Below are 25576 nucleotides of genomic sequence, written 5' to 3' on the forward strand. Positions count from 1 at the left end.
GTTCAACTGTAAGTATGAACGGCAGAAACGGATATTGCCTTCCCTTTAAGTAGAGCGTCAGGGACAGCCTCCCTGGCTTACGGCCATACTAGCCTGAATACGCCCGATCTCGTCCGATCTCGGAAGCTAAGCAGGCTCGGGCCTGGTCAGTACTTGGATGGGAGACCGCCTGGGAATACCAGGTGCTGTAAGCTTTTGCATCTTTTACACACCAGAGGGCGACAAATCACGAGTTTTAACTTTGGATACACGCAATTTCATCATTATTTCAGATTTGACTTCCCCAAATACACAGGCATACAATAGATCTTGTTCTCCAACGTAAACGGTCCCTAGTAACTAGGGTACATTCATAAATAAATTGAGCATCATGGCTAGAAGTGACTAAATGTTGCCTAATCTTTCTCATCGAGAAATGACACAATTACAGCAACACAAAAAGGAACTCCACCGGACAAAGTTCAGTGCTCACAAGGAGCCTCATTCAACACACACGGTTCCATTCCCATTCATGCAAAGCACGAAAGTGTAAAACTTGGGAACATACTTGAGAGCAAAGATCACATTCAATCTCATTCAAGGCACGGATGTGAATGCAACGGGATGAAATTACTGAAATGATGCCTGCCCTCGAACTGTGATGATGGACTACCCGACTCGCCAATAATATTGGGTTCTGGTGTATTGAAATACAGGAGCTGCTGGATTTGTGTGTTTTCTTACCCCCTCACCATAGTTTGTCAAATGTTTAAACAACTGAACTTATATTCAAGGTTTGTTTCTCTTCATATGTTTTACTGGTTTACATTTGTCTCAGCAACCTCAGCAAAAATGATTCTTCTACTTTCAAAACAAAATGACAACAGGATGAATGCACACACTTGAAAATACAATACATGCAATGTTATGCATCATAGTGATGCAACCTCCTTTCAGTTTCATACTGCATGTCAATTGAAATCCTTACTGAAATGCACACCTTCTCAAGATTGCGCTTGACTGGCGTGTCAGGCACTCAATTACAGCTGTTTTATCAAGACAATGTGTTCGTTTTGTAATATATAGTTCCGGTCTGGTGTGGCACCCCAGCTAACGCACAACGTTGCCACAACGTTTCGTGTTAGCAGGGACTGTCTGCGGCGCGCTGGTGTGTCCCGGACTTTAGAGTAGAGAGACAGTTCAACTGCAAGTATGAGCGGCAGAAACGGATATTGCCTTCCCTTTAAGTAGAGCGTCAGGGACAGGCTCCCTGGCTTACGGCCATACTAGCCTGAATACGCCCGATCTCGTCCGATCTCGGAAGCTAAGCAGGCTCGGGCCTGGTCAGTACTTGGATGGGAGACCGCCTGGGAATACCAGGTGCTGTAAGCTTTTGCATCTTTTACACACCAGAGGGCGACAAATCACGAGTTTTAACTTTGGATACTCGCAATTTCATCATTATTTCAGATTTGACTTCCCCAAATACACAGGCATACAATAGATCTTGTTCTCCAACGTAAACGGTCCCTAGTAACTAGGGTACATTCGTAAATAAATTGAGCATCATGGCTAGAAGTGACTAAATGTTGCCTAATCTTTCTCATCGAGAAATTACACAATTACAGCAACACAAAAAGGAACTCCACCGGACAAAGTTCAGTGCTCACAAGGAGCCTCATTCAACACACACGGTTCCATTCCCATTCATGCAAAGCACGAAAGTGTAAAACTTGGGAACATACTTGAGAGCAAAGATCACATTCAATCTCATTCAAGGCACGGATGTGAATGCAACGGGATGAAATTACTGAAATGATGCCTGCCCTCGAACTGTGATGATGGACTACCCGACTCGCCAATAATATTGGGTTCTGGTGTATTGAAATACAGGAGCTGCTGGATTTGTGTGTTTTCTTACCCCCTCACCATAGTTTGTCAAATGTTTAAACAACTGAACTTATATTCAAGGTTTGTTTCTCTTCATATGTTTTACTGGTTTACATTTGTCTCAGCAACCTGTTGAATGATTCTTCTGCTTTCAAAACAAAATGACAACAGGATGAATGCACACACTTGAAAATACAATACATGCAATGTTATGCATCATAGTGATGCAACCTCCTTTCAGTTTCATACTGCATGTCAATTGAAATCCTTACTGAAATGCACACCTTCTCAAGATTGCGCTTGACTGGCGTGTCAGGCACTCAATTACAGCTGTTTTATCAAGACAATGTGTTCGTTTTGTAATATATAGTTCCGGTCTGGTGTGGCACCCCAGCTAACGCACAACGTTGCCACAACGTTTCGTGTTAGCAGGGACTGTCTGCGGCGCGCTGGTGTGTCCCGGACTTTAGAGTAGAGAGACAGTTCAACTGCAAGTATGAGCGGCAGAAACGGATATTGCCTTCTCTTTAAGTAGAGCGTCAGGGACAGCCTCCCTGGCTTAGGGCCATACTAGCCTGAATACGCCCGATCTCGTCCGATCTCGGAAGCTAAGCAGGCTCGGGCCTGGTCAGTACTTGGATGGGAGACCACCTGGGAAAACCAGGTGCTGTAAGCTTTTGCATCTTTTACACACCAGAGGGCGACAAATCACGAGTTTTAACTTTGGATACACGCAATTTCATCATTATTTCAGATTTGACTTCCCCAAATACACAGGCATACAATAGATCTTGTTCTCCAACGTAAACGGTCCCTAGTAACTAGGGTACATTCGTAAATAAATTGAGCATCATGGCTAGAAGTGACTAAATGTTGCCTAATCTTTCTCATCGAGAAATGACACAATTACAGCAACACAAAAAGGAACTCCACCGGACAGAGTTCAGTGCTCACAAGGAGCCTCATTCAACACACACGGTTCCATTCCCATTCATGCAAAGCACGAAAGTGTAAAACTTGGGAACATACTTGAGAGCAAAGATCACATTCAATCTCATTCAAGGCACGGATGTGAATGCAACGGGATGAAATTACTGAAATGATGCCTGCCCTCGAACTGTGATGATGGACTACCCGACTCGCCAATAATATTGGGTTCTGGTGTATTGAAATACAGGAGCTGCTGGATTTGTGTGTTTTCTTACCCCCTCACCATAGTTTGTCAAATGTTTAAACAACTGAACTTATATTCAAGGTTTATTTCTCTTCATATGTTTTACTGGTTTACATTTGTCTCAGCAATCTGTTGAATGATTCTTCTGCTTTCAAAACAAAATGACAACAGGATGAATGCACACACTTGAAAATACAATACATGCAATGTTATGCATCATAGTGATGCAACCTCCTTTCAGTTTCATACTGCATGTCAATTGATATCCTTACTGAAATGCACACCTTCTCAAGATTGCGCTTGACTGGCGTGTCAGGCACTCAATTACAGCTGTTTTATCAAGACAATGTGTTCGTTTTGTAAAATATAGTTCCGGTCTGGTGTGGCACCCCAGCTAACGCACAACGTTGCCACAACGTGGCATATTAGCAGGGACTGTCTGCGGCGCGCTGGTGTGTCCCGGGCTTTAGAGTAGAGAGACAGTTCAACTGTAAGTATGAACGGCAGAAACGGATATTGCCATCCCTTTAAGTAGAGCGTCAGGGACAGCCTCCCTGGCTTACGGCCATACTAGCCTGAATACGCCCGATCTCGTCCGATCTCGGAAGCTAAGCAGGCTCGGGCCTGGTCAGTACTTGGATGGGAGACCGCCTGGGGAATACCAGGTGCTGTAAGCTTTTGCATCTTTTACACACCAGAGCGCGACAAATCACGAGTTTTAACTTTGGATACACGCAATTTCATCATTATTTCAGATTTGACTTCCCCAAATACACAGGCATACAATAGATCTTGTTCTCCAACGTAAACGGTCCCTAGTAACTAGGGTACATTCGTAAATAAATTGAGCATCATGGCTAGAAGTGACTAAATGTTGCCTAATCTTTCTCATCGAGAAATGACACAATTACAGCAACACAAAAAGGAACTCCACCGGACAAAGATCAGTGCTCACAAGGAGCCTCATTCAACACACACGGTTCAATCCCCATTCATGCAAAGCACGAAAATGTAAAACTTGGGAACATACTTGAGAGCAAAGATCACATTCAATCTCATTCAAGGCACGGATGTGAATGCAACGGGATGAAATTACTGAAATGATGCCTGCCCTCGAACTGTGATGATGGACTACCCGACTCGCCAATAATATTGGGTTCTGGTGTATTGAAATACAGGAGCTGCTGGATTTGTGTGTTTTCTTACCCCCTCACCATAGTTTGTCAAATGTTTAAACAACTGAACTTATATTCAAGGTTTGTTTCTCTTCATATGTTTTACTGGTTTACATTTGTCTCAGCAACCTGTTGAATGATTCTTCTGCTTTCAAAACAAAATGACAACAGGATGAATGCACACACTTGAAAATACAATACATGCAATGTTATGCATCATAGTGATGCAACCTCCTTTCAGTTTCATACTGCACGTCAATTGAAATCCTTATTGAAATGCACACCTTCTCAAGATTGCGCTTGACTGGCGTGTCAGGCACTCAATTACAGCTGTTTTATCAAGACAAATGTGTTCGTTTTGTAAAATATAGTTCCGGTCTGGTGTGGCACCCCAGCTAACGCACAACGTTGCCACAACGTGGCATATTAGCAGGGACTGTCTGCGGCGCGCTGGTGTGTCCCGGGCTTTAGAGTAGAGAGACAGTTCAACTGTAAGTATGAACGGCAGAAACGGATATTGCCATCCCTTTAAATAGAGCGTCAGGGACAGGCTCCCTGGCTCACGGCCATACTAGCCTGAATACGCCCGATCTCGTCCGATCTCGGAAGCTAAGCAGGCTCGGGCCTGGTCAGTACTTGGATGGGAGACCGCCTGGGAATACCAGGTGCTGTAAGCTTTTGCATCTTTTACACACCAGAGCGCGACAAATCACGAGTTTTAACTTTGGATACACGCAATTTCATCATTATTTCAGATTTGACTTCCCCAAATACACAGGCAAACAATAGATCTTGTTCTCCAACGTAAACGGTCCCTAGTAACTAGGGTACATTCGTAAATAAATTGAGCATCATGGCTAGAAGTGACTAAATGTTGCCTAATCTTTCTCATCGAGAAATGACACAATTACAGCAACACAAAAAGGAACTCCACCGGACAAAGATCAGTGCTCACAAGGAGCCTCATTCAACACACACGGTTCCATTCCCATTCATGCAAAGCACGAAAGTGTAAAACTTGGGAACATACTTGAGAGCAAAGATCACATTCAATCTCATTCAAGGCACGGATGTGAATGCAACGGGATGAAATTACTGAAAAGATGCCTGCCCTCGAACTGTGATGATGGACTACCCGACTCGCCAATAATATTGGGTTCTGGTGTATTGAAATACAGGAGCTGCTGGATTTGTGTGTTTTCTTACCCCCTCACCATAGTTTGTCAAATGTTTAAACAACTGAACTTATATTCAAGGTTTGTTTCTCTTCATATGTTTTACTGGTTTACATTTGTCTCAGCAACCTGTTGAATGATTCTTCTGCTTTCAAAACAAAATGACAACAGGATGAATGCACACACTTGAAAATACAATACATGCAATGTTATGCATCATAGTGATGCAACCTCCTTTCAGTTTCATACTGCATGTCAATTGAAATCCTTACTGAAATGCACACCTTCTCAAGATTGCGCTTGACTGGCATGTCAGGCACTCAATTACAGCTGTATTATCAAGACAATGTGTTCGTTTTGTAAAATATAGTTCCGGTCTGGTGTGGCACCCCAGCTAACGCACAACGTTGCCACAATGTTGCCACAACGTGGCGTCTTAGCAGGGACTGTCTGCGGCGCGCTGGTGTGTCCCGGGCTTTAGAGTAGAGAGACAGTTCAACTGTAAGTATGAACGGCAGAAACGGATATTGCCTTCCCTTTAAGTAGAGCGTCAGGGACAGCATTCCTGGCTTACGGCCATACTAGCCTGAATACGCCCGATCTCGTCCGATCTCGGAAACTAAGCAGGCTCGGGCCTGGTCAGTACTTGCATGGGAGACCGCCTGGGAATACCAGGTGCTGTAAGCTTTTGCATCTTTTACACACCAGAGGGCGACAAATCACGAGTTTTAACTTTGGATACACGCAATTTCATCATTATTTCAGATTTGACTTCCCCAAATACACAGGCATACAATAGATCTTGTTCTCCAACGTAAACGGTCCCTAGTAACTAGGGTACATTCGTAAATAAATTGAGCATCATGGCTAGAAGTTACTAAATGTTGCCTAATCTTTCTCATCGAGAAATGACACAATTACAGCAACACAAAAAGGAACTCCACCGGAAAAAGTTCAGTGCTCACAAGGAGCCTCATTCAACACACACGGTTCCATTCCCATTCATGCAAAGCACGAAAGTGTAAAACTTGGGAACATACTTGAGAGCAAAGATCACATTCAATCTCATTCAAGGCACGGATGTGAATGCAACGGGATGAAATTACTGAAATGATGCCTGCCCTCGAACTGTGATGATGGACTACCCGACTCGCCAATAATATTGTGTTTTGGTGTATTGAAATACAGGAGCTGCTGGATTTGTGTGTTTTCTTACCCCCTCACCATAGTTTGTCAAATGTTTAAACAACTGAACTTATATTCAAGGTTTGTTTCTCTTCATATGTTTTACTGGTTTACATTTGTCTCAGCAACCTGTTGAATGATTCTTCTGCTTTCAAAACAAAATGACAACAGGATGAATGCACACACTTGAAAATACAATACTTGCAATGTTATGCATCATAGTGATGCAACCTCCTTTCAGTTTCATACTGTATGTCAATTGAAATCCTTATTGAAATGCACACCTTCTCAAGATTGAGCTTGACTGGCGTGTCAGGCACTCAATTACAGCTGTATTATCAAGACAATGTGTTCGTTTTGTAATATATAGTTCCGGTCTGGTGTGGCACCCCAGCTAACGCACAACGTTGCCACAACGTTTCGTGTTAGCAGGGACTGTCTGCGGCGCGCTGGTGTGTCCCGGGCTTTAGAGTAGAGAGACAGTTCAACTGTAAGTATGAACGGCAGAAACGGATATTGCCTTCCCTTTAAGTAGAGCGTCAGGGACAGCCTCCCTGGCTTACGGCCATACTAGCCTGAATACGCCCGATCTCGTCCGATCTCGGAAGCTAAGCAGGCTCGGGCCTGGTCAGTACTTGGATGGGAGACCGCCTGGGAATACCAGGTGCTGTAAGCTTTTGCATCTTTTACACACCAGAGCGCGACAAATCACGAGTTTTAACTTTGGATACACGCAATTTCATCATTATTTCAGATTTGACTTCCCCAAATACACAGGCATACAATAGATCTTGTTCTCCAACGTAAACGGTCCCTAGTAACTAGGGTACATTCGTAAATAAATTGAGCATCATGGCTAGAAGTGACTAAATGTTGCCTAATCTTTCTCATCGAGAAATGACACAATTACAGCAACACAAAAAGGAACTCCACCGGACAAAGATCAGTGCTCACAAGGAGCCTCATTCAACACACACGGTTCCATTCCCATTCATGCAAAGCACGAAAGTGTAAAACTTGGGAACATACTTGAGAGCAAAGATCACATTCAATCTCATTCAAGGCACGGATGTGAATGCAACGGGATGAAATTACTGAAATGATGCCTGCCCTCGAACTGTGATGATGGACTACCCGACTCGCCAATAATATTGGGTTCTGGTGTATTGAAATACAGGAGCTGCTGGATTTGTGTGTTTTCTTACCCCCTCACCATAGTTTGTCAAATGTTTAAACAACTGAACTTATATTCAAGGTTTGTTTCTCTTCATATGTTTTACTGGTTTACATTTGTCTCAGCAACCTGTTGAATGATTCTTCTGCTTTCAAAACAAAATGACAACAGGATGAATGCACACACTTGAAAATACAATACATGCAATGTTATGCATCATAGTGATGCAACCTCCTTTCAGTTTCAAACTGCATGTCAATTGAAATCCTTACTGAAATGCACACCTTCTCAAGATTGCGCTTGACTGGCGTGTCAGGCACTCAATTACAGCTGTATTATCAAGACAATATGTTCGTTTTGTAATATATAGTTCCGGTCTGGTGTGGCACCCCAGCTAACGCACAACGTTGCCACAACGTTTCGTGTTAGCAGGGACTGTCTGCGGCGCGCTGGTGTGTCCCGGACTTTAGAGTAGAGAGAGAGTTCAACTGCAAGTATGAGCGGCAGAAACGGATATTGCCTTCCCTTTAAGTAGAGCGTCAGGGACAGCCTCCCTGGCTTACGGCCATACTAGCCTGAATACGCCCGATCTCGTCCGATCTCGGAAGCTAAGCAGGCTCGGGCCTGGTCAGTACTTGGATGGGAGACCGCCTGGGAATACCAGGTGCTGTAAGCTTTTGCATCTTTTACACACCAGAGGGCGACAAATCACGAGTTTTAACTTTGGATACACGCAATTTCATCATTATTTCAGATTTGACTTCCCCAAATACACAGGCATACAATAGATCTTGTTCTCCAACGTAAACGGTCCCTAGTAACTAGGGTACATTCGTAAATAAATTGAGCATCATGGCTAGAAGTGACTAAATGTTGCCTAATCTTTCTCATCGAGAAATGACACAATTACAGCAACACAAAAAGGAACTCCACCGGACAAAGTTCAGTGCTCACAAGGAGCCTCATTCAACACACACGGTTCCATTCCCATTCATGCAAAGCACGAAAGTGTAAAACTTGGGAACATACTTGAGAGCAAAGATCACATTCAATCTCATTCAAGGCACGGATGTGAATGCAACGGGATGAAATTACTGAAATGATGCCTGCCCTCGAACTGTGATGATGGACTACCCGACTCGCCAATAATATTGGGTTCTGGTGTATTGAAATACAGGAGCTGCTGGATTTGTGTGTTTTCTTACCCCCTCACCATAGTTTGTCAAATGTTTAAACAACTGAACTTATATTCAAGGTTTGTTTCTCTTCATATGTTTTACTGGTTTACATTTGTCTCAGCAACCTGTTGAATGATTCTTCTGCTTTCAAAACAAAATGACAACAGGATGAATGCACACACTTGAAAATACAATACATGCAATGTTATGCATCATAGTGATGCAACCTCCTTTCAGTTTCATACTGCATGTCAATAGAAATCCTTACTGAAATGCACACCTTCTCAAGATTGCGCTTGACTGGCGTGTCAGGCACTCAATTACAGCTGTTTTATCAAGACAATGTGTTCGTTTTGTAATATATAGTTCCGGTCTGGTGTGGCACCCCAGCTAACGCACAACGTTGCCACAACGTTTCGTGTTAGCAGGGACTGTCTGCGGCGCGCTGGTGTGTCCCGGACTTTAGAGTAGAGAGACAGTTCAATTGCAAGTATGAGCGGAAGAAACGGATATTGCCTTCCCTTTAAGTAGAGCGTCAGGGACAGCCTCCCTGGCTTACGGCCATACTAGCCTGAATACGCCCGATCTCGTCCGATCTCGGAAGCTAAGCAGGCTCGGGCCTGGTCAGTACTTGGATGGGAGACCGCCTGGGAATACCAGGTGCTGTAAGCTTTTGCATCTTTTACACACCAGAGGGCGACAAATCACGAGTTTTAACTTTGGATACACGCAATTTCATCATTATTTCAGATTTTACTTCCCCAAATACACAGGCATAGAATAGATCTTGTTCTCCAACGTAAACGGTCCCTAGTAACTAGTGTACATTCGTAAATAAATTGAGCATCATGGCTAGAAGTGACTAAATGTTGCCTAATCTTTCTCATCGAGAAATGACACAATTACAGCAACACAAAAAGGAACTCCACCGGACAAAGTTCAGTGCTCACAAGGAGCCTCATTCAACACACACGGTTCCATTCCCATTCATGCAAAGCACGAAAGTGTAAAACTTGGGAACATACTTGAGAGCAAAGATCACATTCAATCTCATTCAAGGCACGGATGTGAATGCAACGGGATGAAATTACTGAAATGATGCCTGCCCTCGAACTGTGATGATGGACTACCCGACTCGCCAATAATATTGGGTTCTGGTGTATTGAAATACAGGAGCTGCTGGATTTGTGTGTTTTCTTACCCCCTCACCATAGTTTGTCAAATGTTTAAACAACTGAACTTATATTCAAGGTTTGTTTCTCTTCATATGTTTTACTGGTTTACATTTGTCTCAGCAACCTGTTGAATGATTCTTCTGCTTTCAAAACAAAATGACAACAGGATGAATGCACACACTTGAAAATACAATACATGCAATGTTATGCATCATAGTGATGCAACCTCCTTTCAGTTTCATACTGCATGTCAATTGAAATCCTTACTGAAATGCACACCTTCTCAAGATTGCGCTTGACTGGCGTGTCAGGCACTCAATTACAGCTGTTTTATCAAGACAATGTGTTTTTTTTGTAAAATATAGTTCCGGTCTGGTGTGGCACCCCAGCTAACGCACAACGTTGCCACAATGTTGCCACAACGTGGCATGTTAGCAGGGACTGTCTGCGGCGCGCTGCTGTGTCCCGGGCTTTAGAGTAGAGAGACAGTTCAACTGTAAGTATGAACGGCAGAAACGGATATTGCCTTCCCTTTAAGTACAGCATCAGGGACAGCCTCCCTGGCTTACGGCCATACTAGCCTGAATACGCCCGATCTCGTCCGATCTCGGAAGCTAAGCAGGCTCGGGCCTGGTCAGTACTTGGATGGGAGACCGCCTGGGAATACCAGGTGCTGTAAGCTTTTGCATCTTTTACACACCAAAGGGCGACAAATCACAAGTTTTAACTTTGGATACACGCAATTTCATCATTATTTCAGATTTGACTTCCCCAAATACACAGGCATACAATAGATCTTGTTCTCCAACGTAAACGGTCCCTAGTAACTAGTGTACATTTGTAAATAAATTGAGCATCATGGCTAGAAGTGACTAAATGTTGCCTAATCTTTCTCATCGAGAAATGACACAATTACAGCAACACAAAAAGGAACTCCACCGGACAAAGTTCAGTGCTCACAAGGAGCCTCATTCAACACACACGGTTCCATTCCCATTCATGCAAAGCACGAAAGTGTAAAACTTGGGAACATACTTGAGAGCAAAGATCACATTCAATCTCATTCAAGGCACGGATGTGAATGCAACGGGATGAAATTACTGAAATGATGCCTGCCCTCGAACTGTGATGATGGACTACCCGACTCGCCAATAATATTGGGTTCTGGTGTATTGAAATACAGGAGCTGCTGGATTTGTGTGTTTTCTTACCCCCTCACCATAGTTTGTCAAATGTTTAAACAACTGAACTTATATTCAAGGTTTGTTTCTCTTCATATGTTTTACTGGTTTACATTTGTCTCAGCAACCTGTTGAATGATTCTTCTGCTTTCAAAACAAAATGACAACAGGATGAATGCACACACTTGAAAATACAATACATGCAATGTTATGCATCATAGTGATGCAACCTCCTTTCAGTTTCATACTGCATGTCAATTGAAATCCTTACTGAAATGCACACCTTCTCAAGATTGCGCTTGACTGGCGTGTCAGGCACTCAATTACAGCTGTTTTATCAAGACAATGTGTTCGTTTTGTAATATATAGTTCCGGTCTGGTGTGGCACCCCAGCTAACGCACAACGTTGCCACAATGTTGCCACAACGTGGCGTGTTAGCTGGGACTGTCTGCGGCGCGCTGGTGTGTCCCGGGCTTTAGAGTAGAGAGACAGTTCAACTGTAAGTATGAACGGCAGAAACGGATATTGCCTTCCCTTTAAGTAGCGCGTCAGGGACAGCCTCCCTGGCTTACGGCCATACTAGCCTGAATACGCCCGATCTCGTCCGATCTCGGAAGCTAAGCAGGCTCGGGCCTGGTCAGTACTTGGATGGGAGACCCCCTGGGAATACCAGGTGCTGTAAGCTTTTGCATCTTTTACACACCAAAGGGCGACAAATCACGAGTTTTAACTTTGGATACACGCAATTTCATCATTATTTCAGATTTGACTTCCCCAAATACACAGGCATACAATAGATCTTGTTCTCCAACGTAAACGGTCCCTAGTAACTAGTGTACATTCGTAAATAAATTGAGCATCATGGCTAGAAGTGACTAAATGTTGCCTAATCTTTCTCATCGAGAAATGACACAATTACACCAACACAAAAAGGAACTCCACCGGACAAAGTTCAGTGCTCACAAGGAGCCTCATTCAACACACACGGTTCCATTCCCATTCATGCAAAGCACGAAAGTGTAAAACTTGGGAAAATACTTGAGAGCAAAGATCACATTCAATCTCATTCAAGGCACGGATGTGAATGCAACGGGATGAAATTACTGAAATGATGCCTGCCCTCGAACTGTGATGATGGACTACCCGACTCGCCAATAATATTGGGTTCTGGTGTATTGAAATACAGGAGCTGCTGGATTTGTGTGTTTTCTTACCCCCTCACCATAGTTTGTCAAATGTTTAAACAACTGAACTTATATTCAAGGTTTGTTTCTCTTCATATGTTTTACTGGTTTACATTTGTCTCAGCAACCTGTTGAATGATTCTTCTGCTTTCAAAACAAAATGACAACAGGATGAATGCACACACTTGAAAATACAATACATGCAATGTTATGCATCATAGTGATGCAACCTCCTTTCAGTTTCATACTGCATGTCAATTGAAATCCTTACTGAAATGCACACCTTCTCAAGATTGCGCTTGACTGGCGTGTCAGGCACTCAATTACAGCTGTTTTATCAAGACAATGTGTTCGTTTTGTAATATATAGTTCCGGTCTGGTGTGGCACCCCAGCTAACGCACAACGTTGCCACAATGTTGCCACAACGTGGCGTGTTAGCAGGGACTGTCTGCGGCGCGCTGGTGTGTCCCGGACTTTAGAGTAGAGAGACAGTTCAACTGCAAGTATGAGCGGCAGAAACGGATATTGCCTTCCCTTTAAGTAGAGCGTCAGGGACAGCCTCCCTGGCTTACGGCCATACTAGCCTGAATACGCCCGATCTCGTCCGATCTCGGAAGTCAAGCAGGCTTGGGCCTGGTCAGTACTTGGATGGGAGACCGCCTTGGAATACCAGGTGCTGTAAGCTTTTGCATCTTTTACACACCAGAGGGCGACAAATCACGAGTTTTAACTTTGGATACACGCAATTTCATCAATATTTCAGATTTTACTTCCCCAAATACACAGGCATACAATAGATCTTGTTCTCCAACGTAAACGGTCCCTAGTAACTAGGGTACATTCGTAAATAAATTGAGCATCATGGCTAGAAGTGACTAAATGTTGCCTAATCTTTCTCATCGAGAAATGACACAATTACAGCAACACAAAAAGGAACTCCACCGGACAAAGTTCAGTGCTCACAAGGAGCCTCATTCAACACACACGGTTCCATTCCCATTCATGCAAAGCACGAAAGTGTAAAACTTGGGAACATACTTGAGAGCAAAGATCACATTCAATCTCATTCAAGGCACGGATGTGAATGCAACGGGATGAAATTACTGAAATGATGCCTGCCCTCGAACTGTGATGATGGACTACCCGACTCGCCAATAATATTGGGTTCTGGTGTATTGAAATACAGGAGCTGCTGGATTTGTGTGTTTTCTTACCCCCTCACCATAGTTTGTCAAATGTTTAAACAACTGAACTTATATTCAAGGTTTGTTTCTCTTCATATGTTTTACTGGTTTACATTTGTCTCAGCAACCTCAGCAAGAATGATTCTTCTGCTTTCAAAACAAAATGACAACAGGATGAATGCACACACTTGAAAATACAATACATGCAATGTTATGCATCATAGTGATGCAACCTCCTTTCAGTTTCATACTGCATGTCAATTGAAATCCTTACTGAAATGCACACCTTCTCAAGATTGCGCTTGACTGGCGTGTCAGGCACTCAATTACAGCTGTATTATCAAGACAATGTGTTCGTTTTGTAATATATAGTTCCGGTCTGGTGTGGCACCCCAGCTAACGCACAACGTTGCCACAACGTTTCGTGTTAGCAGGGACTGTCTGCGGCGCGCTGGTGTGTCCCGGACTTTAGAGTAGAGAGACAGTTCAACTGCAAGTATGAGCGGCAGAAACGGATATTGCCTTCCCTTTAAGTAGAGCGTCAGGGACACCCTCCCTGGCTTACGGCCATACTAGCCTGAATACGCCCGATCTCGTCCGATCTCGGAAGCTAAGCAGGCTCGGGCCTGGTCAGTACTTGGATGGGAGACCGCCTGGGAATACCAGGTGCTGTAAGCTTTTGCATCTTTTACACACCAGAGGGCGACAAATCACGAGTTTTAACTTTGGATACACGCAATTTCATCATTATTTCACATTTGACTTCCCCAAATACACAGGCATACAATAGATCTTGTTCTCCAACGTAAACGGTCCCTAGTAACTAGGGTACATTCGTAAATAAATTGAGCATCATGGCTAGAAGTGACTAAATGTTGCCTAATCTTTCTCATCGAGAAATGACACAATTACAGCAACACAAAAAGGAACTCCACCGGACAAAGTTCAGTGCTCACAAGGAGCCTCATTCAACACACACGGTTCCATTCCCATTCATGCAAAGCACGAAAGTGTAAAACTTGGGAACATACTTGAGAGCAAAGATCACATTCAATCTCATTCAAGGCACGGATGTGAATGCAACGGGATGAAATTACTGAAATGATGCCTGCCCTCGAACTGTGATGATGGACTACCCGACTCGCCAATAATATTGGGTTCTGGTGTATTGAAATACAGGAGCTGCTGGATTTGTGTGTTTTCTTACCCCCTCACCATAGTTTGTCAAATGTTTAAACAACTGAACTTATATTCAAGGTTTGTTTCTCTTCATATGTTTTACTGGTTTACATTTGTCTCAGCAACCTCAGCAAGAATGATTCTTCTGCTTTCAAAACAAAATGACAACAGGATGAATGCACACACTTGAAAATACAATACATGCAATGTTATGCATCATAGTGATGCAACCTCCTTTCAGTTTCATACTGCATGTCAATTGAAATCCTTACTGAAATGCACACCTTCTCAAGATTGCGCTTGACTGGCGTGTCAGGCACTCAATTACAGCTGTATTATCAAGACAATGTGTTCGTTTTGTAATATATAGTTCCGGTCTGGTGTGGCACCCCAGCTAACGCACAACGTTGCCACAACGTTTCGTGTTAGCAGGGACTGTCTGCGGCGCGCTGGTGTGTCCCGGACTTTAGAGTAGAGAGACAGTTCAACTGCAAGTATGAGCGGCAGAAACGGATATTGCCTTCCCTTTAAGTAGAGCGTCAGGGACAGCCTCCCTGGCTTACGGCCATACTAGCCTGAATACGCCCGATCTCGTCCGATCTCGGAAGCTAAGCAGGCTCGGGCCTGGTCAGTACTTGGATGGGAGACCGCCTGGGAATACCAGGTGCTGTAAGCTTTTGCATCTTTTACACACCAAAGGGCGACAAATCACAAGTTTTAACTTTGGATACACGCAATTTCATCATTATTTCAGATTTGACTTCCCCAAATACACAGGCATACAATAGATCTTGATCTCCAACGTAAACGGTCCCTAGTAACTAGTGTACATTTGTAAATAAATTGAGCATCATGGCTAGAAGTGACTAAATGTTGCCTAATCTTTCTCATCGAGAAATGACACAATTACAGCAACACAAAAAGGAACTCCACCGGACAAAGTTCAGTGCTCACAAAGAGCCTCATTCAACACACACGGTTCCATTCCCATTCATGCAAAGCACGAAAGTGTAAAACTTGGGAACATACTTGAGAGCAAAGATCACATTCAATCTCATTCAAGGCACGGATGTGAATGCAACGGGATGAAATTACTGAAATGATGCCTGCCCTCGAACTGTGATGATGGACTACCCGACTCGCCAATAATATTGGGTTCTGGTGTATTGAAATACAGGAGCTGCTGGATTTGTGTGTTTTCTTACCCCCTCACCATAGTTTGTCAAATGTTTAAACAACTGAACTTATATTCAAGGTTTGTTTCTCTTCATATGTTTTACTGGTTTACATTTGTCTCAGCAACCTGTTGAATGATTCTTCTGCTTTCAAAACAAAATGACAACAGGATGAATGCACACACTTGAAAATACAATACATGCAATGTTATGCATCATAGTGATGCAACCTCCTTTCAGTTTCATACTGCATGTCAATTGAAATCCTTACTGAAATGCACACCTTCTCAAGATTGCGCTTGACTGGCGTGTCAGGCACTCAATTACAGCTGTTTTATCAAGACAATGTGTTCGTTTTGTAATATATAGTTCCGGTCTGGTGTGGCACCCCAGCTAACGCACAACGTTGCCACAATGTTGCCACAACGTGGCGTGTTAGCAGGGACTGTCTGCGGCGCGCTGGTGTGTCCCGGGCTTTAGAGTAGAGAGACAGTTCAACTGTAAGTATGAACGGCAGAAACGGATATTGCCTTCCCTTTAAGTAGCGCGTCAGGGACAGCCTCCCTGGCTTACGGCCATACTAGCCTGAATACGCCCGATCTCGTCCGATCTCGGAAGCTAAGCAGGCTCGGGCCTGGTCAGTACTTGGATGGGAGACCCCCTGGGAATACCAGGTGCTGTAAGCTTTTGCATCTTTTACACACCAAAGGGCGACAAATCACGAGTTTTAACTTTGGATACACGCAATTTCATCATTATTTCAGATTTGACTTCCCCAAATACACAGGCATACAATAGATCTTGTTCTCCAACGTAAACGGTCCCTAGTAACTAGTGTACATTCGTAAATAAATTGAGCATCATGGCTAGAAGTGACTAAATGTTGCCTAATCTTTCTCATCGAGAAATGACACAATTACACCAACACAAAAAGGAACTCCACCGGACAAAGTTCAGTGCTCACAAGGAGCCTCATTCAACACACACGGTTCCATTCCCATTCATGCAAAGCACGAAAGTGTAAAACTTGGGAAAATACTTGAGAGCAAAGATCACATTCAATCTCATTCAAGGCACGGATGTAAATGCAACGGGATGAAATTACTGAAATGATGCCTGCCCTCGAACTGTGATGATGGACTACCCGACTCGCCAATAATATTGGGTTCTGGTGTATTGAAATACAGGAGCTGCTGGATTTGTGTGTTTTCTTACCCCCTCACCATAGTTTGTCAAATGTTTAAACAACTGAACTTATATTCAAGGTTTGTTTCTCTTCATATGTTTTACTGGTTTACATTTGTCTCAGCAACCTGTTGAATGATTCTTCTGCTTTCAAAACAAAATGACAACAGGATGAATGCACACACTTGAAAATACAATACATGCAATGTTATGCATCATAGTGATGCAACCTCCTTTCAGTTTCATACTGCATGTCAATTGAAATCCTTACTGAAATGCACACCTTCTCAAGATTGCGCTTGACTGGCGTGTCAGGCACTCAATTACAGCTGTTTTATCAAGACAATGTGTTCGTTTTGTAATATATAGTTCCGGTCTGGTGTGGCACCCCAGCTAACGCACAACGTTGCCACAATGTTGCCACAACGTGGCTTGTTAGCAGGGACTGTCTGCGGCGCGCTGGTGTGTCCCGGGCTTTAGAGTAGAGAGACAGTTCAACTGTAAGTATGAACGGCAGAAACGGATATTGCCTTCCCTTTAAGTAGCGCGTCAGGGACAGCCTCCCTGGCTTACGGCCTTACTAGCCTGAATACGCCCGATCTCGTCCGATCTCGGAAGCTAAGCAGGCTCGGGCCTGGTCAGTACTTGGATGGGAGACCCCCTGGGAATACCAGGTGCTGTAAGCTTTTGCATCTTTTACACACCAAAGGGCGACAAATCACGAGTTTTAACTTTGGATACACGCAATTTCATCATTATTTCAGATTTGACTTCCCCAAATACACAGGCATACAATAGATCTTGTTCTCCAACGTAAACGGTCCCTAGTAACTAGTGTACATTCGTAAATAAATTGAGCATCATGGCTAGAAGTGACTAAATGTTGCCTAATCTTTCTCATCGAGAAATGACACAATTACACCAACACAAAAAGGAACTCCACCGGACAAAGTTCAGTGCTCACAAGGAGCCTCATTCAACACACACGGTTCCATTCCCATTCATGCAAAGCACGAAAGTGTAAAACTTGGGAAAATACTTGAGAGCAAAGATCACATTCAATCTCATTCAAGGCACGGATGTGAATGCAACGGGATGAAATTACTGAAATGATGCCTGCCCTCGAACTGTGATGATGGACTACCCGACTCGCCAATAATATTGGGTTCTGGTGTATTGAAATACAGGAGCTGCTGGATTTGTGTGTTTTCTTACCCCCTCACCATAGTTTGTCAAATGTTTAAACAACTGAACTTATATTCAAGGTTTGTTTCTCTTCATATGTTTTACTGGTTTACATTTGTCTCAGCAACCTGTTGAATGATTCTTCTGCTTTCAAAACAAAATGACAACAGGATGAATGCACACACTTGAAAATACAATACATGCAATGTTATGCATCATAGTGATGCAACCTCCTTTCAGTTTCATACTGCATGTCAATTGAAATCCTTACTGAAATGCACACCTTCTCAAGATTGCGCTTGACTGGCGTGTCAGGCACTCAATTACAGCTGTTTTATCAAGACAATGTGTTCGTTTTGTAATATATAGTTCCGGTCTGGTGTGGCACCCCAGCTAACGCACAACGTTGCCACAATGTTGCCACAACGTGGCGTGTTAGCAGGGACTGTCTGCGGCGCGCTGGTGTGTCCCGGGCTTTAGAGTAGAGAGACAGTTCAACTGTAAGTATGAACGGCAGAAACGGATATTGCCTTCCCTTTAAGTAGCGCGTCAGGGACAGCCTCCCTGGCTTACGGCCATACTAGCCTGAATACGCCCGATCTCGTCCGATCTCGGAAGCTAAGCAGGCTCGGGCCTGGTCAGTACTTGGATGGGAGACCCCCTGGGAATACCAGGTGCTGTAAGCTTTTGCATCTTTTACACACCAAAGGGCGACAAATCACGAGTTTTAACTTTGGATACACGCAATTTCATCATTATTTCAGATTTGACTTCCCCAAATACACAGGCATACAATAGATCTTGTTCTCCAACGTAAACGGTCCCTAGTAACTAGTGTACATTCGTAAATAAATTGAGCATCATGGCTAGAAGTGACTAAATGTTGCCTAATCTTTCTCATCGAGAAATGACACAATTACACCAACACAAAAAGGAACTCCACCGGACAAAGTTCAGTGCTCACAAGGAGCCTCATTCAACACACACGGTTCCATTCCCATTCATGCAAAGCACGAAAGTGTAAAACTTGGGAAAATACTTGAGAGCAAAGATCACATTCAATCTCATTCAAGGCACGGATGTGAATGCAACGGGATGAAATTACTGAAATGATGCCTGCCCTCGAACTGTGATGATGGACTACCCGACTCGCCAATAATATTGGGTTCTGGTGTATTGAAATACAGGAGCTGCTGGATTTGTGTGTTTTCTTACCCCCTCACCATAGTTTGTCAAATGTTTAAACAACTGAACTTATATTCAAGGTTTGTTTCTCTTCATATGTTTTACTGGTTTACATTTGTCTCAGCAACCTGTTGAATGATTCTTCTGCTTTCAAAACAAAATGACAACAGGATGAATGTACACACTTGAAAATACAATACATGCAATGTTATGCATCATAGTGATGCAACCTCATTTCAGTTTCATACTGCATGTCAATTGAAATCCTTACTGAAATGCACACCTTCTCAAGATTGCGCTTGACTGGCGTGTCAGGCACTCAATTACAGCTGTATTATCAAGACAATGTGTTCGTTTTGTAAAATATAGTTCCGGTCTGGTGTGTCACCCCAGCTAACGCACAACGTTGCCACAATGTTGCCACAACGTGGCGTGTTAGCAGGGACTGTCTGCGGCGCGCTGGTGTGTCCCGGGCTTTAGAGTAGAGAGACAGTTCAACTGTAAGTATGAACGGCAGAAACGGATATTGCCTTCCCTTTAAGTAGAGCGTCAGGGACAGCCTCCCTGGCTTACGGCCATACTATCCTGAATACGCCCGATCTCGTCAGATCTCGGAAGCTAAGCAGGCTCGGGCCTGGTCAGTACTTGGATGGGAGACCGCCTGGGAATACCAGGTGCTGTAAGCTTTTGCATCTTTTACACTCCAGAGGGCGACAAATCACGAGTTTTAACTTTGGATACACGCAATTTCATCATTATTTCAGATTTGACTTCCCCAAATACACAGGCATACAATAGATCTTGTTCTCCTACGTAAACGGTCCCTAGTAACTAGGGTACATTCGTAAATAAATTGAGCATCATGGCTAGAAGTGACTAAATGTTGCCTAATCTTTCTCATCGAGAAATGACACAATTACAGCAACACAAAAAGGAACTCCACCGGACAAAGTTCAGTGCTCACAAGGAGCCTCATTCAACACACACGGTTCCATTCCCATTCATGCAAAGCACGAAAGTGTAAAACTTGGGAACATACTTGAGAACAAAGATCACATTCAATCTCATTCAAGGCACGGATGTGAATGCAACGGGATGAAATTACTGAAATGATGCCTGCCCTCGAACTGTGATGATGGACTACCCGACTCGCCAATAATATTGGGTTCTGGTGTATTGAAATACAGGAGCTGCTGGATTTGTGTGTTTTCTTACCCCCTCACCATAGTTTGTCAAATGTTTAAACAACTGAACTTATATTCAAGGTTTGTTTCTCTTCATATGTTTTACTGGTTTACATTTGTCTCAGCAACCTCAGCAAAAATGATTCTTCTGCTTTCAAAACAAAATGACAACAGGATGAATGCACACACTTGAAAATACAATACATGCAATGTTATGCATCATAGTGATGCAACCTCCTTTCAGTTTCATACTGCATGTCAATTGAAATCCTTATTGAAATGCACACCTTCTCAAGATTGCGCTTGACTGGCGTGTCAGGCACTCAATTACAGCTGTATTATCAAGACAATGTGTTCGTTTTGTAAAATATAGTTCCGGTCTGGTGTGGCACCCCAGCTAACGCACAACGTTGCCACAACGTTTCGTGTTAGCAGGGACTGTCTGCGGCGCGCTGGTGTGTCCCGGACTTTAGAGTAGAGAGACAGTTCAACTGCAAGTATGAGCGGCAGAAACGGATATTGCCTTCCCTTTAAGTAGAGCGTCAGGGACAGCCTCCCTGGCTTACGGCCATACTAGCCTGAATACGCCCGATCTCGTCCGATCTCGGAAGCTAAGCAGGCTCGGGCCTGGTCAGTACTTGGATGGGAGACCGCCTGGGAATACCAGGTGCTGTAAGCTTTTGCATCTTTTACACACCAAAGGGCGACAAATCACAAGTTTTAACTTTGGATACACGCAATTTCATCATTATTTCAGATTTGACTTCCCCAAATACACAGGCATACAATAGATCTTGTTCTCCAACGTAAACGGTCCCTAGTAACTAGTGTACATTTGTAAATAAATTGAGCATCATGGCTAGAAGTGACTAAATGTTGCCTAATCTTTCTCATCGAGAAATGACACAATTACAGCAACACAAAAAGGAACTCCACCGGACAAAGTTCAGTGCTCACAAAGAGCCTCATTCAACACACACGGTTCCATTCCCATTCATGCAAAGCACGAAAGTGTAAAACTTGGGAACATACTTGAGAGCAAAGATCACATTCAATCTCATTCAAGGCACGGATGTGAATGCAACGGGATGAAATTACTGAAATGATGCCTGCCCTCGAACTGTGATGATGGACTACCCGACTCGCCAATAATATTGGGTTCTGGTGTATTGAAATACAGGAGCTGCTGGATTTGTGTGTTTTCTTACCCCCTCACCATAGTTTGTCAAATGTTTAAACAACTGAACTTATATTCAAGGTTTGTTTCTCTTCATATGTTTTACTGGTTTACATTTGTCTCAGCAACCTGTTGAATGATTCTTCTGCTTTCAAAACAAAATGACAACAGGATGAATGCACACACTTGAAAATACAATACATGCAATGTTATGCATCATAGTGATGCAACCTCCTTTCAGTTTCATACTGCATGTCAATTGAAATCCTTACTGAAATGCACACCTTCTCAAGATTGCGCTTGACTGGCGTGTCAGGCACTCAATTACAGCTGTTTTATCAAGACAATGTGTTCGTTTTGTAATATATAGTTCCGGTCTGGTGTGGCACCCCAGCTAACGCACAACGTTGCCACAATGTTGCCACAACGTGGCGTGTTAGCAGGGACTGTCTGCGGCGCGCTGGTGTGTCCCGGGCTTTAGAGTAGAGAGACAGTTCAACTGTAAGTATGAACGGCAGAAACGGATATTGCCTTCCCTTTAAGTAGCGCGTCAGGGACAGCCTCCCTGGCTTACGGCCATACTAGCCTGAATACGCCCGATCTCGTCCGATCTCGGAAGCTAAGCAGGCTCGGGCCTGGTCAGTACTTGGATGGGAGACCCCCTGGGAATACCAGGTGCTGTAAGCTTTTGCATCTTTTACACACCAAAGGGCGACAAATCACGAGTTTTAACTTTGGATACACGCAATTTCATCATTATTTCAGATTTGACTTCCCCAAATACACAGGCATACAATAGATCTTGTTCTCCAACGTAAACGGTCCCTAGTAACTAGTGTACATTCGTAAATAAATTGAGCATCATGGCTAGAAGTGACTAAATGTTGCCTAATCTTTCTCATCGAGAAATGACACAATTACACCAACACAAAAAGGAACTCCACCGGACAAAGTTCAGTGCTCACAAGGAGCCTCATTCAACACACACGGTTCCATTCCCATTCATGCAAAGCACGAAAGTGTAAAACTTGGGAAAATACTTGAGAGCAAAGATCACATTCAATCTCATTCAAGGCACGGATGTGAATGCAACGGGATGAAATTACTGAAATGATGCCTGCCCTCGAACTGTGATGATGGACTACCCGACTCGCCAATAATATTGGGTTCTGGTGTATTGAAATACAGGAGCTGCTGGATTTGTGTGTTTTCTTACCCCCTCACCATAGTTTGTCAAATGTTTAAACAACTGAACTTATATTCAAGGTTTGTTTCTCTTCATATGTTTTACTGGTTTACATTTGTCTCAGCAACCTGTTGAATGATTCTTCTGCTTTCAAAACAAAATGACAACAGGATGAATGCACACACTTGAAAATACAATACATGCAATGTTATGCATCATAGTGATGCAACCTCCTTTCAGTTTCATACTGCATGTCAATTGAAATCCTTACTGAAATGCACACCTTCTCAAGATTGCGCTTGACTGGCGTGTCAGGCACTCAATTACAGCTGTTTTATCAAGACAATGTGTTCGTTTTGTAATATATAGTTCCGGTCTGGTGTGGCACCCCAGCTAACGCACAACGTTGCCACAATGTTGCCACAACGTGGCGTGTTAGCAGGGACTGTCTGCGGCGCGCTGGTGTGTCCCGGGCTTTAGAGTAGAGAGACAGTTCAACTGTAAGTATGAACGGCAGAAACGGATATTGCCTTCCCTTTAAGTAGCGCGTCAGGGACAGCCTCCCTGGCTTACGGCCATACTAGCCTGAATACGCCCGATCTCGTCCGATCTCGGAAGCTAAGCAGGCTCGGGCCTGGTCAGTACTTGGATGGGAGACCCCCTGGGAATACCAGGTGCTGTAAGCTTTTGCATCTTTTACACACCAAAGGGCGACAAATCACGAGTTTTAACTTTGGATACACGCAATTTCATCATTATTTCAGATTTGACTTCCCCAAATACACAGGCATACAATAGATCTTGTTCTCCAACGTAAACGGTCCCTAGTAACTAGTGTACATTCGTAAATAAATTGAGCATCATGGCTAGAAGTGACTAAATGTTGCCTAATCTTTCTCATCGAGAAATGACACAATTACACCAACACAAAAAGGAACTCCACCGGACAAAGTTCAGTGCTCACAAGGAGCCTCATTCAACACACACGGTTCCATTCCCATTCATGCAAAGCACGAAAGTGTAAAACTTGGGAAAATACTTGAGAGCAAAGATCACATTCAATCTCATTCAAGGCACGGATGTGAATGCAACGGGATGAAATTACTGAAATGATGCCTGCCCTCGAACTGTGATGATGGACTACCCGACTCGCCAATAATATTGGGTTCTGGTGTATTGAAATACAGGAGCTGCTGGATTTGTGTGTTTTCTTACCCCCTCACCATAGTTTGTCAAATGTTTAAACAACTGAACTTATATTCAAGGTTTGTTTCTCTTCATATGTTTTACTGGTTTACATTTGTCTCAGCAACCTGTTGAATGATTCTTCTGCTTTCAAAACAAAATGACAACAGGATGAATGTACACACTTGAAAATACAATACATGCAATGTTATGCATCATAGTGATGCAACCTCATTTCAGTTTCATACTGCATGTCAATTGAAATCCTTACTGAAATGCACACCTTCTCAAGATTGCGCTTGACTGGCGTGTCAGGCACTCAATTACAGCTGTATTATCAAGACAATGTGTTCGTTTTGTAAAATATAGTTCCGGTCTGGTGTGTCACCCCAGCTAACGCACAACGTTGCCACAATGTTGCCACAACGTGGCGTGTTAGCAGGGACTGTCTGCGGCGCGCTGGTGTGTCCCGGGCTTTAGAGTAGAGAGACAGTTCAACTGTAAGTATGAACGGCAGAAACGGATATTGCCTTCCCTTTAAGTAGAGCGTCAGGGACAGCCTCCCTGGCTTACGGCCATACTATCCTGAATACGCCCGATCTCGTCAGATCTCGGAAGCTAAGCAGGCTCGGGCCTGGTCAGTACTTGGATGGGAGACCGCCTGGGAATACCAGGTGCTGTAAGCTTTTGCATCTTTTACACTCCAGAGGGCGACAAATCACGAGTTTTAACTTTGGATACACGCAATTTCATCATTATTTCAGATTTGACTTCCCCAAATACACAGGCATACAATAGATCTTGTTCTCCTACGTAAACGGTCCCTAGTAACTAGGGTACATTCGTAAATAAATTGAGCATCATGGCTAGAAGTGACTAAATGTTGCCTAATCTTTCTCATCGAGAAATGACACAATTACAGCAACACAAAAAGGAACTCCACCGGACAAAGTTCAGTGCTCACAAGGAGCCTCATTCAACACACACGGTTCCATTCCCATTCATGCAAAGCACGAAAGTGTAAAACTTGGGAACATACTTGAGAACAAAGATCACATTCAATCTCATTCAAGGCACGGATGTGAATGCAACGGGATGAAATTACTGAAATGATGCCTGCCCTCGAACTGTGATGATGGACTACCCGACTCGCCAATAATATTGGGTTCTGGTGTATTGAAATACAGGAGCTGCTGGATTTGTGTGTTTTCTTACCCCCTCACCATAGTTTGTCAAATGTTTAAACAACTGAACTTATATTCAAGGTTTGTTTCTCTTC

The 25576-nt window shown here is 43.5% G+C and overlaps 22 non-coding genes across 22 annotated transcripts; all 22 read left to right on the forward strand.

Moving 5' to 3' along the window:
* Positions 1-75: 75 nt before the first annotated feature.
* Positions 76-194, forward strand: LOC136724870 (5S ribosomal RNA). Its single transcript, XR_010807295.1, has one exon. It is a non-coding gene; the product is annotated as a 5S ribosomal RNA (ribosomal RNA).
* Positions 195-1252: 1058 nt separating this feature from the next.
* LOC136724872 (5S ribosomal RNA) lies at positions 1253-1371 on the forward strand. Its single transcript, XR_010807297.1, has one exon. It is a non-coding gene; the product is annotated as a 5S ribosomal RNA (ribosomal RNA).
* A 1055-nt stretch (positions 1372-2426) lies between these two features.
* On the forward strand, positions 2427-2545 carry LOC136724833 (5S ribosomal RNA). The gene has a single exon (XR_010807261.1). It is a non-coding gene; the product is annotated as a 5S ribosomal RNA (ribosomal RNA).
* Positions 2546-3600: 1055 nt separating this feature from the next.
* Positions 3601-3720, forward strand: LOC136724853 (5S ribosomal RNA). Its single transcript, XR_010807280.1, has one exon. It is a non-coding gene; the product is annotated as a 5S ribosomal RNA (ribosomal RNA).
* Positions 3721-4776: 1056 nt separating this feature from the next.
* On the forward strand, positions 4777-4895 carry LOC136724835 (5S ribosomal RNA). The gene has a single exon (XR_010807263.1). It is a non-coding gene; the product is annotated as a 5S ribosomal RNA (ribosomal RNA).
* A 1066-nt stretch (positions 4896-5961) lies between these two features.
* Positions 5962-6080, forward strand: LOC136724857 (5S ribosomal RNA). Its single transcript, XR_010807283.1, has one exon. It is a non-coding gene; the product is annotated as a 5S ribosomal RNA (ribosomal RNA).
* A 1055-nt stretch (positions 6081-7135) lies between these two features.
* Positions 7136-7254, forward strand: LOC136724873 (5S ribosomal RNA). The gene has a single exon (XR_010807298.1). It is a non-coding gene; the product is annotated as a 5S ribosomal RNA (ribosomal RNA).
* Positions 7255-8309: 1055 nt separating this feature from the next.
* LOC136724874 (5S ribosomal RNA) lies at positions 8310-8428 on the forward strand. Its single transcript, XR_010807299.1, has one exon. It is a non-coding gene; the product is annotated as a 5S ribosomal RNA (ribosomal RNA).
* Positions 8429-9483: 1055 nt separating this feature from the next.
* Positions 9484-9602, forward strand: LOC136724875 (5S ribosomal RNA). The gene has a single exon (XR_010807300.1). It is a non-coding gene; the product is annotated as a 5S ribosomal RNA (ribosomal RNA).
* Positions 9603-10668: 1066 nt separating this feature from the next.
* LOC136724877 (5S ribosomal RNA) lies at positions 10669-10787 on the forward strand. The gene has a single exon (XR_010807301.1). It is a non-coding gene; the product is annotated as a 5S ribosomal RNA (ribosomal RNA).
* Positions 10788-11853: 1066 nt separating this feature from the next.
* On the forward strand, positions 11854-11972 carry LOC136724885 (5S ribosomal RNA). Its single transcript, XR_010807309.1, has one exon. It is a non-coding gene; the product is annotated as a 5S ribosomal RNA (ribosomal RNA).
* Positions 11973-13038: 1066 nt separating this feature from the next.
* LOC136724905 (5S ribosomal RNA) lies at positions 13039-13157 on the forward strand. The gene has a single exon (XR_010807327.1). It is a non-coding gene; the product is annotated as a 5S ribosomal RNA (ribosomal RNA).
* Positions 13158-14215: 1058 nt separating this feature from the next.
* LOC136724878 (5S ribosomal RNA) lies at positions 14216-14334 on the forward strand. Its single transcript, XR_010807302.1, has one exon. It is a non-coding gene; the product is annotated as a 5S ribosomal RNA (ribosomal RNA).
* Positions 14335-15392: 1058 nt separating this feature from the next.
* LOC136724879 (5S ribosomal RNA) lies at positions 15393-15511 on the forward strand. The gene has a single exon (XR_010807303.1). It is a non-coding gene; the product is annotated as a 5S ribosomal RNA (ribosomal RNA).
* Positions 15512-16577: 1066 nt separating this feature from the next.
* LOC136724886 (5S ribosomal RNA) lies at positions 16578-16696 on the forward strand. Its single transcript, XR_010807310.1, has one exon. It is a non-coding gene; the product is annotated as a 5S ribosomal RNA (ribosomal RNA).
* A 1066-nt stretch (positions 16697-17762) lies between these two features.
* On the forward strand, positions 17763-17881 carry LOC136724906 (5S ribosomal RNA). Its single transcript, XR_010807328.1, has one exon. It is a non-coding gene; the product is annotated as a 5S ribosomal RNA (ribosomal RNA).
* Positions 17882-18947: 1066 nt separating this feature from the next.
* LOC136724888 (5S ribosomal RNA) lies at positions 18948-19066 on the forward strand. The gene has a single exon (XR_010807311.1). It is a non-coding gene; the product is annotated as a 5S ribosomal RNA (ribosomal RNA).
* Positions 19067-20132: 1066 nt separating this feature from the next.
* LOC136724845 (5S ribosomal RNA) lies at positions 20133-20251 on the forward strand. Its single transcript, XR_010807272.1, has one exon. It is a non-coding gene; the product is annotated as a 5S ribosomal RNA (ribosomal RNA).
* A 1058-nt stretch (positions 20252-21309) lies between these two features.
* LOC136724880 (5S ribosomal RNA) lies at positions 21310-21428 on the forward strand. The gene has a single exon (XR_010807304.1). It is a non-coding gene; the product is annotated as a 5S ribosomal RNA (ribosomal RNA).
* Positions 21429-22494: 1066 nt separating this feature from the next.
* Positions 22495-22613, forward strand: LOC136724889 (5S ribosomal RNA). Its single transcript, XR_010807312.1, has one exon. It is a non-coding gene; the product is annotated as a 5S ribosomal RNA (ribosomal RNA).
* A 1066-nt stretch (positions 22614-23679) lies between these two features.
* Positions 23680-23798, forward strand: LOC136724890 (5S ribosomal RNA). The gene has a single exon (XR_010807313.1). It is a non-coding gene; the product is annotated as a 5S ribosomal RNA (ribosomal RNA).
* Positions 23799-24864: 1066 nt separating this feature from the next.
* Positions 24865-24983, forward strand: LOC136724846 (5S ribosomal RNA). The gene has a single exon (XR_010807273.1). It is a non-coding gene; the product is annotated as a 5S ribosomal RNA (ribosomal RNA).
* Positions 24984-25576: the final 593 nt, after the last annotated feature.

Source organism: Amia ocellicauda, unplaced genomic scaffold (genome assembly GCF_036373705.1).
Source record: "Amia ocellicauda isolate fAmiCal2 unplaced genomic scaffold, fAmiCal2.hap1 HAP1_SCAFFOLD_196, whole genome shotgun sequence".
In the NCBI taxonomy this organism is placed as follows: Eukaryota; Metazoa; Chordata; class Actinopteri; order Amiiformes; family Amiidae; genus Amia; species Amia ocellicauda.